Raw genomic sequence first — 18,034 nt, 5'->3', positions numbered from 1 at the left:
ACTGTGATTGCCAAACACCTTTTTTTGCATAGCAGACAGACAACCAAGATCCTACCCGCTTATGGACACTGGTACTGGTACAATCAAGATACTGTCAACCACAGGCATCCTTGAAAATCTCATTGTAGGAGGTAATCTCAAAGCTCACGGGGAATAGTGTGGAGGGCAGTTCATACCAAAACCGGATGGTGCGTGCCAAAAAAGATATCTGAAAATAGCATTGTTGGTAAAAACTGGTTGAGTTAAGATAAAAATTGAATCGATATATTACAAAAAAAAAAACCTGTGTCACGCGAAACCGCAACGATAGGGTTAATTGATCGAAAGCAATCAGTCACTCCCGTATTTATTCAATTTTTGTACAGGAACGAACTTTCCAGAATACAAGTCTCAGTAAAAATTGTATGCTTTTATCAAATTCTTAAGCAATTGAATATGCAATTTCAAAAACGGCACATCTCTGAAAAAGGTAAAATGTTCAGGAAATGAAAGAAACTGATTAATATTTTCTAAAGCAGTGTAAAATTTAAAATATTAACTTTTGAGATATATTTTAGTGTTAATTAGCAATTGAAAATCATTGGAATTATTATAAAATGGGCGTAGGTAAGCCTCAAAACTACATGTAAATGAAAAAACGTATTTGACAAAATATGCGACATGTGCCCTTTTCGAAATTGTATATTCAATGGTTGTTTGTATTTCCATATTGAATAAGAATTGTGAATTGAAGATGAGCGCAGATGCGGCGGATCAGAATCAAGATCCATTGCGACGACCTAGCTAGAAACTCAGTGGGTTGTGTCTGTGCAACCTAGCCCAGGTTGCAAGTCGAAGCCTTCGATAAGCACGTTGACCGGAGTACAACCACCATTATTCTATACCGTTTCAAGTTTGCTAAAGGTATGTTTTTTTATGTTGTTTATCTCAACCCGGGACAAATAAATCCAAAATAAAGAATTATAAGAATTTACAATAGGTACATAAAATGATGGATTATATTACGTTCAAACGATTTTGTATTACCGATCTTTTGGTGATTAAAAGAATTTAATTTGTACATACTTTTTTCTGCACTAAATAAATATCAGTCATTATTATAGGTGTTATTCTTACATCATTAGTATAGGTTAGTCATCATTATAAGGAGAACGCCGTCAACTAACATAAGACAAGAGGATCAATCAGTTTTATTGTTTAACTAGGGGTAGGGCGTCTTATGAGCTCACAGAGGTAGGTACCACCACTCTATCTATTTCTGCCGCGAAATTATAACGTATTTCGGTTTGAAGGTTGAAGTAGCTCTGGTACGAGAATAGAGACTTAGGTTATTAATAGCCTCCTCTCTCTCTTTCTCTCTTCGATCGGTCCCTCATTGCTGAGGATCGCGACTAGACGAAAGAATACTGCTCTGCCGTGTTTTTGGACATCCAGGCTGCGTTCAATAAGGTGTGGCATAAAGGCCTACTATACAAAATAAAGGCATTTCTACCCCATAGTTATTATCCACTGATGAAATCATACCTGGTAGATAGAATTTTCCAGATGAGAGAAGACGAAGAGCTATCAAATATTCACGATATAATGGCGGATGTTCCACAGGGTACTGTCCCGGGACCCGTCTTGTACACCATATATACTGCTGACCTTCCTGAAACACAAGGCGTTACCACAGCTACATTTGGGGACGACACTGCACTACTTGCAAGCAGCACGGACCAAGCTGTTGCTTCTGCTACCTTGCAGAACAACCTTGACAAGGTGACTGAATGGCTCCAGAAATGGCGAATAAAAGCTAATACTACAAAAACCGTCCACATAACATTTACGCTTAGGAAAGGAAGCTGCGCATCGGTAAAAATGTGCGATATCACCCTGCCACAATGTGATACAGTCAGATACCTCAGTATGCACCTGGACAAAAGACTGACATGGAAAAAACACATCCAATCAAAACGAGATGAGCTAAACATGCGGTTCAAAAACATTTACTGGCTGATGGCAAGTAGCTCGAAGCTTTCCACTTACAATAAGCTCCTAATCTACAAAATGATCCTAAAGCCAATATGGACGTATGGATTGCAACTGTGGGGAAGTGCATGCGACTCCAGTTTAAATATCATGCAAAGAATGCAGAAAGGCATCTTAAGAACTATAACAAACGTACCAAGGTTTGTCAGAACTGTTAAGGAAGAGATAAGGTTGACAGAGACTAAGTACAGAACTCGGCTGGAAAACCACCCAAATACCCTAGCTAATGCGTTGACAAAAGTCAGTTACATCAAACGACTGAAACGTCATGATATACAGGGAGTTGGTGACAGATGGTGATTAATGAGGTGTCTCCTGGTGAGGAGCCTCTTCATTCCAGGACTGAAGGCACATAAAAAAAACCACTTATATTGAGTGCTAAAAATATTTCTAAGTCTCAATTTTTACAGTCTGCCCCGCCCTTCAAACCGAAACTGATTTCTTTCTCCTACCAAATGGTACCCACTGCTAAACGGTACGTACCCGTAAATGCATACCTGTAGTCACTTATTAAAACTGTAAACATACAAGCGTTCGCACGACCGCGTATCGTATATTGGTTACACTGTAATTGTGTTTCGGCCAAATTGGACGTCAACGATCGTATGTATTCGAAACCCAAATTTTAAAATCGTTTGACGATTTTAATTTATAAACAAATTGCTTTTTATTTTCTGATCTATTGTTATTGTTACTAGTGGTCCCACGGTAGTCGAAATTCGACTATAATTGAAATTATAACTTTGTACACCGTTATGATTCTATTTTCAATATTATACTTCTATAGTCACAGATTTCGCCAAGACTACACTTTAGACAAATATTAATAAAGACAAAAAATATTTAATCTATTCTCAATTTGACCACAGATGTCAAGAACAAACTTTGACAATAATTATATAGTATGCATGCGTGTGTACGTCAAATACACGGTACCTCGTGTGGGTAATGTTTTTTTTATTGAATTAATGTATTTTTAGGCATAATTTAAAAAAATATTAGCATTCTGCACTCCTCTATATTCTCTATATATGTGGGAAATTTCATACTCTTTGGTCCGCGCAATTTTCGTAAAAAGGGATACAAAGTTTCTCCTTCACGTATTAATATATAGGTGAACAGAGATACCAAAGTCGTTTGGCCGAAATTAAGCCCTAACGTAATACTCACTTGAGAGGATAACCAGGCGGCCACAGACTACCTATAAACAATAAGAAAAGTTTGGTAATAAGCAAACAGTATGCATACGAGTGTGTGTCAAATGCGTGGTAGTGTGTGTAATGCTTTTAACTGATTTAGTGTATTTTTTGTGCATAATAAAAAAAAAACACGTGTGGCACTCGGAGACTGCCGCGGTAAAGCTATTGCATAGCATTTTTTATCAACCTATGCAATTATAAATCGACAATAATAATTTAATATTAAAACAACAATAAAATAAGACCACGCTATATTTATAAACATTAACAAAAGCAAAACATTAACTGTCCCCTTCACACTCATAACCTAGACCGCGCGAGGGAGAGATGGGCAGACTTTTCATGATGTGCATGCGGCAGTGCGACGTCACGCCGCGCGCTTATTCACAAACACTACACGAGCGCAACGTTTGAATGTGTTGTACGCGAGCTACATAGTAGGCGTAGTGGGGGTGTCAGGTTATTTTCGTTACGGAATTTGTTGATTCAGTCGCCGCGCTCAAGCCCGCGATAGAAGCTATGCAGTAGCTAAAAAATTATTAGCATTCTGCACTCCTTCTTTATGTTCTCTATAAGTGTGAGAAATTTCATACTCCTCCGCCCGCGCAATTTTCTTAAAAAGACGTACAAAGTTTCTGCTTCACGTATTAATATATAGATTTTCGTCTACTGTCAAATCTTCTACTCGAATTTCTTTAGCTATGTTACTTCCAAGAATTTCTTCGATAGTGGTATCCTAAACTTGTTTCGGAATTTAACCTTTCCAATAATTGTATTCTGTCAATTCAATTTGCTTTTGCTTCCCAAGAAGGGTTCACGCCACGCTGATAGCGTTATTAAAGGTTACCGCACCGTTTCCCTTGAGACGTATGTCTGTTTGTTAGGATTCCGCCCTGGGACCTGAAGTCGGGGCCAGTGGTTATTCGCTACATTGAACTCCTTGCTTTTAACGTGTATGTCAAACTACAATACAGATCACATATGTAATATATTAAAGTTCAATAAAACATAGAATTTATATCTTAACCCTTTGAATGCCATGTACGTAACCAGTGATTTACGTGACGCTTTGGAGGAATAGGCGACGGAATATTTAATTTATAGTAGACTCTGGTAAAGACGAATCCGAATATATTAAGAATGTATCTTTCTTATTTTTTTATTGCTTAGATATGTGGACAGTCCACCCGGTGTTAAGTGGTTACTGGAGCCCATATATATCTACGACGTAAATGCGCCACACAGCTTGAGATATAAGTTCTAAGGTCTCAAGTATAGTTACAACGGCTGCTTCATCCTTCAAACCGAAACGCATTACTGCTTCACGGCAGAAATAGGCAGGGTGGTGGTACCTATACGTGCGGACTCACAAGAGGTCCTATCAGTATCTATTCCTAAGAGACCACGTAGTTCACCGGTATCCTAAATGGCCTTCAAAGGGTTTTACAAGAAAAGGAGTGATGGGATCTGATCTCTAGTTTCTCGATCCGGTCCCACACATAGTCAACGGAAAGCACTTTCTTCGTCTTATTTTCGAACAGCGTGGAGATGGGGACATGGCTACTTAAAAAAAAAATCGGTAACAATCTGTAAAGTCGGTTTACTGACGATAGTTGAACGTGACAACGTCATAAGAAAATACGCCTCAGAGCGAGGTAACGCCGCATGAGTCATGTTTTTTCGTGCGTGCAGCCGGCTTCATCGAGTTATAAGACGTTGTCACGTCAATATCTGTGGGGCCCATGTTATTATTACATAACTTTGTAGAAGTGGATTATTTTTTTGTGATATATACTGTCGTATTAGTGTTATAAAGTTTGTTTTTGTTTACAGGACATCAACCTACTACACAACAATTGTTTTTGCTTTAAAACAAATAATAGAAAAATATATTTTTTCTCCACCACCGCACAGCTGAAATTTTAAGGTTTAACTAATCGCTGAAAATAAAGCTCATCATAAAAAACATTGTTCATGATTGTTCATCTTGCAATGCACCCAAACAAAGTACCAATTACGTTTAATCCTATATATCTTAAGCGTATCCTAACTTGCTATATCGCAATCTTGAGCAATTAACCTATCTTGATACTTGCCAATATTAGTTTGAGGCGCTGCATACAACTAGAAATGCGGAATCATGTTGGTATTGAATTTAATTTATAGATGGTTATACTCATACCTTTGTAGGTCTGGCTGTACCGCTGCCATTGCTGACGTCCTTGTGCGTCAATTACCACTCAACAACAGGGGAGTCGTGACGATTTTCACCCTACAAAGACAGTAAAAAAGCCTAGGTTATTTTCGGTGTTATATTAAGAATTATGGATTCAGAAAACGTAAAATCTTGAGGTTTATATAAGTCTATGTCCAGCAGTGGGCATATGCGGGCTGAAAGGTACATAGATAAAAATGACCCAAATCGCAATTCGTGTTAAAGCAGAAAGCATAGAATCTAGTTGTGGAAATTTTCAACATCAAAATGCTCATGAAAACAACTTTGTTTTGAAGTGAAATAATGTCATAACTTGGAAACAGTTATTTTTATTTAAATGCTGTTAGGCAATAAGCATTAGATTTCTTTTATCACAAGACGAATGGCAGGATGACTTTAGGTTAGGTAACTTATATAGTCCGAACATATGTGGTGGTAACATAATTACTAGAATAAAGAATCCAGGAGGAAATTTATAAAAATCTTTCGTTATACAATACATATTTACATACGTTGATGTACAAACAAAATGCGTAATAAAACGACATCAAACATAAATAGAATATAAAAATGTATTGTGAAAGAGCCACGGAAGAAACCTTTATTAATTGACAAGAAAATAAAACCATTGAACGCGGCTGTACACGAACCGCAAAGATGAAATTAATTTGATATGAAAGAGATTCAAATTCGCCCATTTTCACGGAACGTTTCTGACAATTTTCATGAAACTTTATTATTTTTCAACTTATTAATAATGTCGAATGACGTTGGGGATTCGGGAAAGAAAAAACCAAGAAACAGTATTTCGCGGTTGATTTTCTTGAAATTAATTTTTCAGTCCAGGTCCGTATTTGAAGAAACTTGACAATTACAGTTGGCCATTATATTTTTCGTACTATCTAGTTGGTATTAAACCTTTCACCTGGGTGACGTCACTATGGACTTGGTTCCTATGGTCTTCGGTAACAGTTCACCGGTGTCTGATACACTTAAAAGTACACCTCGTAAACTTATTCCGGACATTCTATTCCATTCTCAATTTTAGAGAATAAAAAAAAAAGTAATCGTCAATTTTCTAAGAAAATTTGTTCTAGTCAGAAAAGACATGGGTAGAATCAAACAAATCCCTTTTTAACCGACTTCAAAAAAGGAGGAAGTTATCAATTCGACTGTATGTTTTTTTTAATGTTTGTTACCTCTTAACTTTTGACTGGATGAATCGATTTTGAGAATTCTTTTGTTATTAAAAAGCTGACGCTTCTCGTGTAGTTTCATTTCAATTTAATCCAGTTCTGATAGTGGTATCCATGAGAAAATCATATAAGTCTTAAATTTGCATTAAGTACATGAGCGACAAACAGATGAATAAATTAATAACTCAATATCGCGCCATCCGATTTCGATGATTATTATTTTTAGTGTATATTTGTTTTGGAATATCTTTTTTTTTTCTATTTGAAGTCGGTTTTTGTTAAAGCATGTCTATTTTAACGATTAAGATGGTGATATATGGTTATGGGTATTGCTTCTCCTAAGCATTTCTTTGATACACCAAAGTAGCTAACTCGTTTTCGGTACTATGCTAAACAAGAGAAAAACTCTTCCAGACAACTTTTGATTACTAAACTAAATCCATATCTGTGTAAAATTTGGACAGAGAACCTTTATTAAACGTATTTACAAACGTTCCGAGAAGAAAATTTATTAATGCTACATGAAAAAGACAGACAACTTTTTTCGGCAGATATTGAGCTACTGATTTGTATGAACTTCCAATGCCTCAAATAGATTTAGAACGGAAAATCTGGACTTTTTAGATTAACTTGCAAATAAGCGTCCATATACCGTTTTGTAGGCACAAGTGTACGTTAAGAAATTGCAGCCAGTGACTTTTGTGCAGACAGAATCAACAGTGAAAATCACACGATAACACCCTGAGGTTAATCTGAAGGAAATGTACTTTGTCTTTGAATCCAACAAAGCAGTCCATCTCTAAAGAATGGAAGAATAGCAATTTGGATTCTAACCCACTCAGTTATAGTGAGATCTCCTTTAATTAGGTTTTAATTGGTTTTAATCGATTTAAATTGAAGGTTGGAAAGGGATTAATACGGTTAGACCTTTCTCAAAGTGCCATTCGCTCTGTGACATCTATTGGCTCCAATAATCCCTCAACGTTGGATAGGCCCTGATATTCTTCATCTATATCAGTGATTATCAAACTTATTTCTTTTACCGCCCCCTTTGATAGTCAAATTATTTTTCAGCGCCCCCCATTTTTATACACCCCTAAAACTTTAAAACCACAATTTCATTAATTTAATTAATAAATGTTGTATAAATTTTAGTAAATGTAGTACCGCGTAGTACATAATATATGTATCTGTATGCACTATTATTGTTTCTTCATATATGTAAGTACATTGCTACAGAGTGTGTATTTACAATTTGCAAAATAAAAATGAATTCATCTCATCAATAGGTTTGTTTAAATTCAGAATTAGAAAAATACATTGCTATTTTACTGTACTATTGACAGACAGACAGATTTTTTTTTTGGTCAGCAGGAAATCGCCGGACTTCCGCCCTCCACTGGGGATGGAGGGCGGGGCATATCAGAGTCGAATTGACTAAAACCTCCTGTCGATCAACAACCAACGTCCAAACCTCGCATGTGACAGAACTCATGAAAAGGCAAAGCGGGGAAAGTGAAGCGTTTAGTGCGGAGCACATCTCTCCCATCACCCTCCCCCTCGGGACGCCGGACCGGCGGTCGTCGGCGCCACGACCACCAGCCCTCTCGGTCGCCAGGCTATCCGAAGCCCGCCTAGATTGGCGCCGGTTAGAGTGAGCTATCTTACGGAATACCCCGCTGGACCAGAACCAGCGTGGCTCGAGGGTAGCCGGTCTACCATCACCCGGATGCTCTTGCGTAAAACGCGTGCAGAGCAGCTTGCACGTCGTCTTCTTAAGACCCCCTCGCCGGTCCCCAGACCGACATGTGAGGGGGACCCGAAACACTTAAGAGGGCCAGGGCTTGGGCGAGATCCGCCTCCCTAGCCCCCGCTCGACGGCGGCGGGATTGTACGTCTCTCACGCGCCCCGCCGCCTCCTGCGAGATGGTGCACTCGCAGAAGTCGAGCATCGCCTTCCACTTCGACTCGTCGTCGCCGAGCATCGATGCCACAACACTCGGCAACGACAAGTCGTTTGCTATTTTTGCGACGAGGACACGGCGCCACCCCTCCCATGCGGGGCAGGCGACGAGCGTATGCTCTGCCGTGTCCAAGTCGGCAACCACAATGGTGGCACTCTGCCGTCGGCTCGGCTGTGATCCGGTGCAGGAACTCACCGAAACAACCATGCCCAGTGAGCACCTACGTGAGCCGGAAAGTGAGGCGTCTGGACCATGACTCCAGGACGGAGCGCCGAGATTGGGCCCTCCACGCTCTCACCACACTGGGACTGGGACGCGCCACGCCCCGGGCACGAAGGTCAGCCCGCTACTGATAGTCAGCGGCGAGCGCTTCCGCTTCCAAGACCCAAGGGGGCGTCCCAGCCAATACACACGCCGCCTCAAAGGAGATGGTGCGATAACCACGGATGACCCTGACCGCGATGGTGCGTTGCGGCCGTTGCAGCAGCTTTGCCACTTCCACGGCCAGGGATTGGCCCCACACGGGCGCCTCGTATAGGGCCATCGATCGCGCCACCCCCGTATAGAGACAGCGCGTCACCTGGTCAGGTCCCCCGACGTTAGGCAGAAGCCGGCTTAACGCGCCGGCCACCCCCAACAAACGAGGGATCAGGTTCTGAAAGTGAGCACGGAAGGTCCAACGACTGTCCAGAATGAGGCCGAGGTACTCCATGTCGTTCCAGCGCCCCCCCTATCACGGACCAGGGCAGGGTGTTAAATGCATTGGCGATATCGAGCGAAGACAGACAGATAGACAAAAATTTAAAAAAATGTTATTTTGGTGTCTGTACCGTATATATATTCATATGCATGTAGTAAAAAGCGGTTATTTCAATATTTCAAACATACACTCTAATTTTATTTATATGTATAGAATACTTTATTCTATCGTCAAGTTTTCGCAGCGCATGCGATGTAAAGAATATTTAGGTAATTTTTTTACACCTTGCGTTACATTATTGGAGTTTTAGTAAGGATCACTATAATAAAAAATTGTGAGCCGTCACGGGACACCTGGCAGATGTGAAACATCGACATTATTTTGTAAAAGTAATATGCAGAAAAGAACAGATTGTGATAGGAACTAAATATGTCATAATGATAAAATAAAATATTACGAAAAAATAATTTGTTTTCAAGTAAAACACAGGTTATGTGTACTGTAGTAAACAACACTGTGTACACACTACGGAGTATACACTATAGGTATCCGAGCTCAGTGTAGCGAGAGAGATGGCTTAACGCCGGATCGAGTTTGAGAATCGCACAGTCGATTGCGCATGGCGACGCGTCGCCACGGCATGCATCGCCACGCCAGAAATCGGTTTTATAGATGTTTCACATCAAAAAAAGAATATAGCCTATGTCACTCGGGATAAGTGTAGATTCCAAACAGTGAAAGAATTTTTAAAATCGGTTCAGTAGTTTCGGAGCCTATTCAATACAAACAAACAAACAAATCTTTCCTCTTTATAATATTAGTATAGATATAGATTATTCGTTATTGTGTAGTATTTAAAAAAAAAAGGTAGAAGTAGAAATTTAAAGTACTATATAAAGTAAATGAAATTAAATATTATACAGGGTGGCCCATAAGTCCTTTGAAAAGTAAAATTTGAATAAAACGAACAGGGCGCGCGTGAGCGGTGCAGGGGAAGCGTGGGGAGTAACTTCGGTTTCTGGGAATTTAGTCGCGATGGAGCGTTTTACCGGAGCGGACCGTGCGTTTTGTGTGCGCGAGTTTTATAAAAACGACAATTCGGCAACCGTTGCGCGGCGTAAATTTCGAGAACACAAAGGTTTACACAACTTTGACGACACTCCAACTCTTCAAACGATTAAGAACTGGGTTGCTAAGTTCGAGGAGACCGGTTCGACGTTAGATAAACCGCGGTTGGGTCGCCCAAGGACGTCACGTACGGAACAAAACATAGACACAGTGACACAGTCTATTCGCGAAAATCCGACACAGTCAACTCGTAAGCGATATGTGGCTATGATCGAAGAGTTTTTCATACCAGAATTGCAAAACTTTTCAGGCTTTAATGCCAGGACGTGGTTTCAACAGGATGGGGCCACTTCTCACACCTCTAACACTGCTATGCCCGTTATCCGTCAACTTTTTCCTGGCAAAGTTATCTCTAAGAGAGGAGACATTTCCTGGCCTCCACGTAGTCCAGATCTGACCCCGATGGATTTTTTTTTTGTGGGGCTACCTTAAGGCTAAAGTATACGACACAAACCCGCGGTCAATTGAGGCCCTAAAAGAAAACATCCGCAGAGAAATGACAAGCATTTCAGCAGTGACGTGCCGCGCAGTCATCGACAATTTTAGACGTCGTTTGCAAGAGTGCCGTGATCGCAACGGATTACATTTAGGAGATGTTATTTTCATAAAATAATTCCCGTTTTTTAAGCTTTTTATGTAAATAAAAATTTAATTCATAATGTAATTAGTTTTATTTTAATAATTTTTTTTCATATCAAAGGACTTATGGGCCACCCTGTACATCGCCCCCCTAACCCCAATCAACGCCCCTCAATTTTTCCTGGGCCCCTTAACGCCCTCCTCTAGGTTTCAAACGCCCCCAAGGGGGCGTTATCGCCCACTTTGAGAAACACTGATCTATATCATCGTAATTAAAAAAAAATCGATTGTTTTATAGAATTAAAACGACTAGATACTGGCCATTCTATCTATATCTGTCGGTAAACAACGGACGTACGTTACGATGATTCATTTCTTTGCCTACGTTAAAAACACGTAGAAATGTTTTAATCATAGCAAAACTTTTTATCATCAAACATTGTAAATGATGTATGGCGAAGTAAACTGACTTGAAAATTGTGAAAATATGTCATTCGGGTCTAGTGGGTTTCCTGCAAAAAGTGCTTTGTTCTATTGACGTCAAAAGTCTGCCAATCACAGCCACGCCTTTTTGTGGCCAAAAGAAAACCCATTTTTTGTACATATCTTTAAAGCAAGTACGATTTTTTCTAAAGCTTTTGCATAGATAATAAGGTAGATCATCTAAAATATTTATAGCACGTCTTTCTGCTGATGAGATATGTTATAAAGGCATATTTACCGGAATCCATAGACATCAAAATGTGAATGCTCCGTCCACCTTAAGACTTGACGTCATGTTTAGATCGTTAATTAATTACGACAATTTTTTTTTTTCCTGACTGACTCATGTTACACGACCTTTATTCCCTAATCCCTAATAATAACGTAATGAGAACAAGTAAAACACACTAAGTACAATAGATATTACAAGAAAGAGATAAAGATCAACGGAAAAATATCTATCTGCTATAATACCACAGGTATTGTTGTATGTGATCTAATGGGTAAAACGTCATATTCAGCTATTCGATTATATTGCGCCCATAGAGTACCCATCATCATCATCATGTCACGTCATCATCATCATCATCATCATCATCATCATCATCATATTGCACTCGTCGTTTCTCTAATCACGCTACTTTGAGAAAGCGGCACGACATGAGAGAACCCTCCTCTGAGAACCCTCTTGTCGTGGCCGCTGGAAACACATACCCGATCCTGTAGACCGAATGGTAAGCCGTCGACGTCACCCAAAGCACGTCATTACGAATCCTCCTGATCCATTAACGGTGCTTTTAGGCACCACAAGCACCCGTCACCGTCATAGTCGAACCCGTCGCTTGCGACAAAGGGCTCGCCGAGTGAATTAACCCATAGTTTCTCGCCGGATCTTCTCAGTGGGTCGCGTTTCCGATCCGGTGGTAGATTCTGCGAAGCACTGCTCTTGCTAGGGTCAGTGTTAGCAACACTCCGGTTTGAGCCCCGTGAGCTCACCTACACACGTTAGGGTGAAGCTGAAATAGCCTCTCAAGGCTATCAGCATAGGTAGGATAAAAAAAACCTCTAATTAATCACCAAGGACCAAGATAGCAGGGTAAATGTGGAAGACTCCAAAACTGCCATCTTAAAATTCGACTTCAAAACTTAAGTTTGAATTCACGTCGTGAGGTCTAATTGCTATTGATTTAATATCAGGTGTGCCGTATTCTTTCTATATATATTCACAGAAAAAAAAATGATGCGTTAACAATGACTCTGCCAAATGCGTCAAGCTTGACATGATCAGCCGAATGCAGAGTACAAATTTGTCTAGAAGTGACTAATTTAATATTTCAAGCACACAATTGAAATTCAAAGTTTCGACAACACACATGCTATATCAGAATATGAATTCAGATTCGTAATATTTTTGAAAACGGAAAAGGGCTTTTTGAAAACTGAGCAGACCGCAAAAAAGATTCAATTATTCACTTTGAATACTTTTTTTTAGGATTGAAGGATTACTGGTGGCCCGGAGACCTTTCCAGTTTCACCAGGACAGGTGGACGAGCAAAACGCTCAGCCAAGAGGGGTGGAATTTGCTAACAGCTGCCCGAGCGCCTTCGACCTAACATCTCAAGAACAGCTGCTTCGTGAATGAATCTACTACCGGATCGGAATCGCGACCCGCTGAGAAGATCCGGCGAGAAACTCAGCGAGCTGATGCATGGGTTAGGTTGCACGTCCAACTCTTTATCGAGTCCGACGAGTATGGTTACCGGGGTCCCTAAGCCTGCTCCTAGTGTTAGAGCTGAAGGCGTCTAAGGCAAAGGCTATTGGATCTTTGAATACAGTTTCTTATCGGATACTGTTGAACCAAATCAATAAAAAAATACAATTAGTATGTAAATGTTATGTTAGTATCCAAATTTACAAACTAACTTTTTGGCCGTGATTGGCCTCCATATGAACATCTTGTTGTGTATTCATTGAAATAGCCTTTCTCGGACGCCGTTCTTCCGAAAGGCTTGGTTTGAAAAATTAAGATAAATAGATGCCAGGGGATAGTTTCATCTCTGAAAGGAAATGGTCTACGGCATTCATTTCGCTTGTAAATATAATGTGCTCTGCGTTTCTACGACTGTTCTCTGACACTCAATTTTTCATCCTGTCTTTTATTTTAGATTATTGGACTACAGTTGTTCGGGTTTTGCGGTCAAGGGCGAGTCTAACTCTAGTTTATTACGGTATAATTTTACAGTACTTTATTTTTGTAGTATTTCTGTGTTAATTTACCACTTCAGTCAATTAATTTCAAATCGAATACATAATTTGGAAATAATAACCTTATGTTCATAGCCATTTGCTGTTTCGCATTAAGAGCTGCCGCTGAATATTTTTTTTCATTTTAGTTATATTTTTTTTTTGCTTAGGTTGGTGGACGAGCTATCAGCCCACCTGGTGTTAAGTGGTAACTGGAGCCCATAGACATCTACAACCTACATGCGCCACCCACCTTCTAGTTCTACCACCCAAGTTCTAATGTCTCAGTGTAGTTACAACGGCTGCCCTACCCTTCAAATCGAAATGCATTACTGCTTCACGGTCGAAATAGGCAGGGTGCTATCTACGCGTGCAGACTTACAAGAGGTCCTACATGTCATAGCGCTCGGGAAACACCGTGGAGGGGAGCTCATTCCATAGCCGGATGGTACGTGGCAGAAAAGACCTCTGGAAACGCACTGTGGATGACCGCAGTGGCTCCAGGTAGTATGGATGAACTCTACTCCGGTGGCGGGCGGTGCGATGGTAAAAACGAGATGCCGGTATCGTCTCGAACAATTCCTCAGAGCACTCTCCTCCTGTTTCTCCTGTGTTACGGCTGCCTTTGGCTGAGTACCGCATATGTGACGTACACACGATATATTTCTGACATCAGTGAACGAGCTCATAAGTGAATCAAGAACACCACACCCGACCTGAGATCAGAAGGTTTTTAATCTATACTTATATATAAATCTGCAGTGGTTTATTACGGATGTTCCGTTATAACTACTGAACTATGCATCCGATTGACTTGAAACTTGGTATCCATGTAAAAAATACATGTAGTTCATGGATAGGCTAATATTTATATGAGTGTTGGACGCCCTACACCAGTTGCGGGGGCGTTAATGATGAGAATTTTTGTGGGGGTGAGAAATAATAATTTTAATGTTAAATGCCTAGCGAAGCGGGCGGATACAGCTAGTTGTACTATAAAACCGTTGTATTAACCTTCAAACTCGGATGCCATATTGGTTTGCGAATCAGACGGTGAGAATGGTGATAACTACCTGTGCGGATAGAGTATCTCTACCCTCTACCAGAGGTAAATATTAATGTATGACTACACGGGTCAACACCAAATTTGACTTTGATTGCAAAGCATAATATTTCGATATTTTAGATCGTAATTAGACGAAAAAAAAAACATGGCACGAAACAGTTTGCTTTTGAACTTTAATAAATTGACCACATATGAAACAAAATGCATCAGCATCGTATTTACACTTTCGTGATATTTTAAGGCTTGCACAAAACACCTGATCGTTGTTTATGACTCGAGTGCCATCTAAACACCCCACTCTCATAGCGCGGTTCTTTTGAAAGTATTAAAATTAATTAAAATAAAAAAATAAAAAAAAAATTGTATTATTACTATAACTATCACAAAAGCAAACTTTATACAAAAAAAAAAGGTATTTTATTTTCGTTTTTGTGAATAATAAATCGGAAAACCCTAGTATTATAAACGTTAGGACAAAAAACGATATTTTTTTTGTAGAGTTGTGTTATCTATGGAGTGATTTAAATTTCCAAACTTATTTAATGACTTCTTCTGTGTTTGCCACTTTTGCACATTCAGTAACGAGAATTGATTTCTGTCACGAATGCAAATCGAAGGGATGACGTAAACGGATTTTCCCTTAAACTTAATGAAGAACGAGCTCGTTGTAAATTTTAATTTGAATATAAAGAGAATGAAGAATGGATATAAAGAGAAGGAATATTGGGGTAGCAAGGGGGCGTGTAAGTAGCCCTCCTGCGGCGGGAGCATATAAAGCGGGGTTGTAGAAAGGCGTGTAAATAGCCGTCCTAAGCGGTATGTGACAAATGTTTGTCACTTATAATTAGCGGAGCGGTAAAACTATATAGCGGTAAACAAAAGCTAGTAATCAAACTAAAGATATAAATTAAATACACATAAGCGAGCGGGCGGGCGAATGATTACACGGAAGCAGCAATAAAATGGCAATAAATTAAAGGAACTTGCACTCACCTGTAGACCTTGCCAGTGACTGTCGTGCGGGCGTCGGCGATGAAAGCACGCGGGCGGCGGGGGGGTGAAGCTCACGTAGCTTTTCGTAAGCACAAGCACTACATGCACTACGGTACATGTGCCGCCATCTAGGCAGCTAGCGGTGAAGCGTTATCGATCGGGAGCTAACACCACGCTTTGGATTAAATTACGCTCGCGGTAATTAGTAACTGACAAACTCCAAAGGTGGCGCCATCCCAATAATTCATTAGCATCCCATTACTAAATCCGCGCGTGACCAAATATAAAGAGAAAGAATGTAAAGAGGCTCTGAGAAGAATTGTGTGGAAATTGGGACTTGTGCCTCATAATTATTAATTACATTTGTGGTTAATTCGCGATGTCTATTAACACCGATTACCGCTTAATACCAAGTGAGCCCTGAGCTCGTCATTCAATCTAACCTTTTTTATTTGTTTTGAATTAATAACACGTACAAGGAGCTCTGTTAAAATTCTTCAGTCAAACAAAATCACTGGAACCTTTTGCAATGCAACAACCACTATCCGACAAGCGGGTCACATTTTACAATAAGCAATTCCCTCCTAGCTTCGAAGCGTTTTTTTTATGATGGGTGGGTGGGTGATAGGTGAACGAGCTCACAGCCCACTTGGTGTTAAGAGGTTACTGGAGCCCATAGACATCTACGACGTAAATGCGCCACCTTGAAATATAAGTTCTAAGGTCTCAAGTATAGTTACAACAGCTGCCCCGCTCCACAAACCGAAACGCATTACTGCTTCACGGCAGAAATAAGCGGGGTGGTGGTACCTACCCGTGCGGACTCACAAGAGGTCCTACCACCAGTAATCACGCAAATTATAATTTTGCGGCTTTGATTTTCATTAAACGATGTTATTCCTTCACCGTGGAAGTCAATCGTGAACATTTGTTGAATACGTATTCGTTCTATCCACAATGTTAAACGAACTCTTCTTTATAATTTTTTAATATCCCAATGCAAACATCAAGGCGAACAGTAAAAATGTCTAACAACGTAATCTCCTGTGTGGCGTGAAACAGATACTGTCCGTCAAATAAACCAATAAAAACAATTATAAATTAATTCGGCAACATCAAATGCTAACCAGACCTTTGTGTTGGATGTAACTTTCGCAATGAATCTACATAAATCTATTGAAATATATCTTTTTTTTTTTAAGTGAAACCTTCTTTAGTATCGTTGTGATTTCAAACCGGATGCAACGGAAAAAACGACAGGTAAGAGACACAAATACAACAATGTGTAGGATGAAGCCAGCAAAGAATGAGACAGAAATATACATACTATTTAATACAGCGCCATCTGTGAGATTTTTTAATACTGACGTGTGTATGAAAGCTCTTGTAGTGAATTTTAATTTAGGATTATACGTGAAATTAAAATATCAATTCACAGAGGGCGCTACCTTACAATTATTTACTAATGACAAAATTTTACATATACTTAAAACGTTTAGGATAATTGTATTTTAATTTTGGAAGGTTTCACTTCTACCACGTGTGAATTGCACACATTTTGTTTTTTTTTGTTCAATGGACATCATTTTATCTTGTATGAATCAGCTTGTTGGACCACTAAAATGGTGGATGAAAGGCGATTGCATGCAGCAGAGATGCGAATGTTGCGATGGATGTGTGGAGTAACGAGTACGGATAGAATATGGAATGAATGTGTTAGAGGAAGTCTGAAAGTGGCACCTGTGACAGAGAAGCTGAGAAGTGCGCGTTTGGGATGGTATGGACATGTGATGAAACAAAATGAAAGTGATATCGGTAAAAGAGTGTTAACTATGAACGTAGAAGGATATAGAGGAAGAGGTAGACCTAAGAAGAAATGGATGGATTGCGTGAAAGACGATATGGGTAAGAGGGGAGTGAGCGATGAAATGGTAATAAAGGAGTACGGAAGGAGAAAACATGTTGCGCTGACCCCAGGTGACTGAGAGAAGGACAGGAGAATGATAAGACATGATTTTATTAGTTTATTTTCCTAGATTCGATGTGGTTTTTGATCAAATGTGAAATTAAATGTATTGTTGACTGAACGCGCGATGAGTGAATGTTGTTCTTAATTGTATTAGTACAGACAGAATTTCTTTCTTTCTAATGAGTTTAAAAAGGGGAAGTGTGAAAGTTGCACACGTGACAAAGAAAAAAAGTAGTATTGTTTTTTTATGGACTTGTATGCGAAATT

Source organism: Bombyx mandarina, chromosome 11, assembly GCF_030267445.1.
Source record: "Bombyx mandarina strain Sakado chromosome 11, ASM3026744v2".
NCBI classification, from domain to species: Eukaryota; Metazoa; Arthropoda; class Insecta; order Lepidoptera; family Bombycidae; genus Bombyx; species Bombyx mandarina.
The sequence above is the reverse complement of the archived record's forward strand: the minus strand, read 5'-3'. Positions refer to the sequence as shown.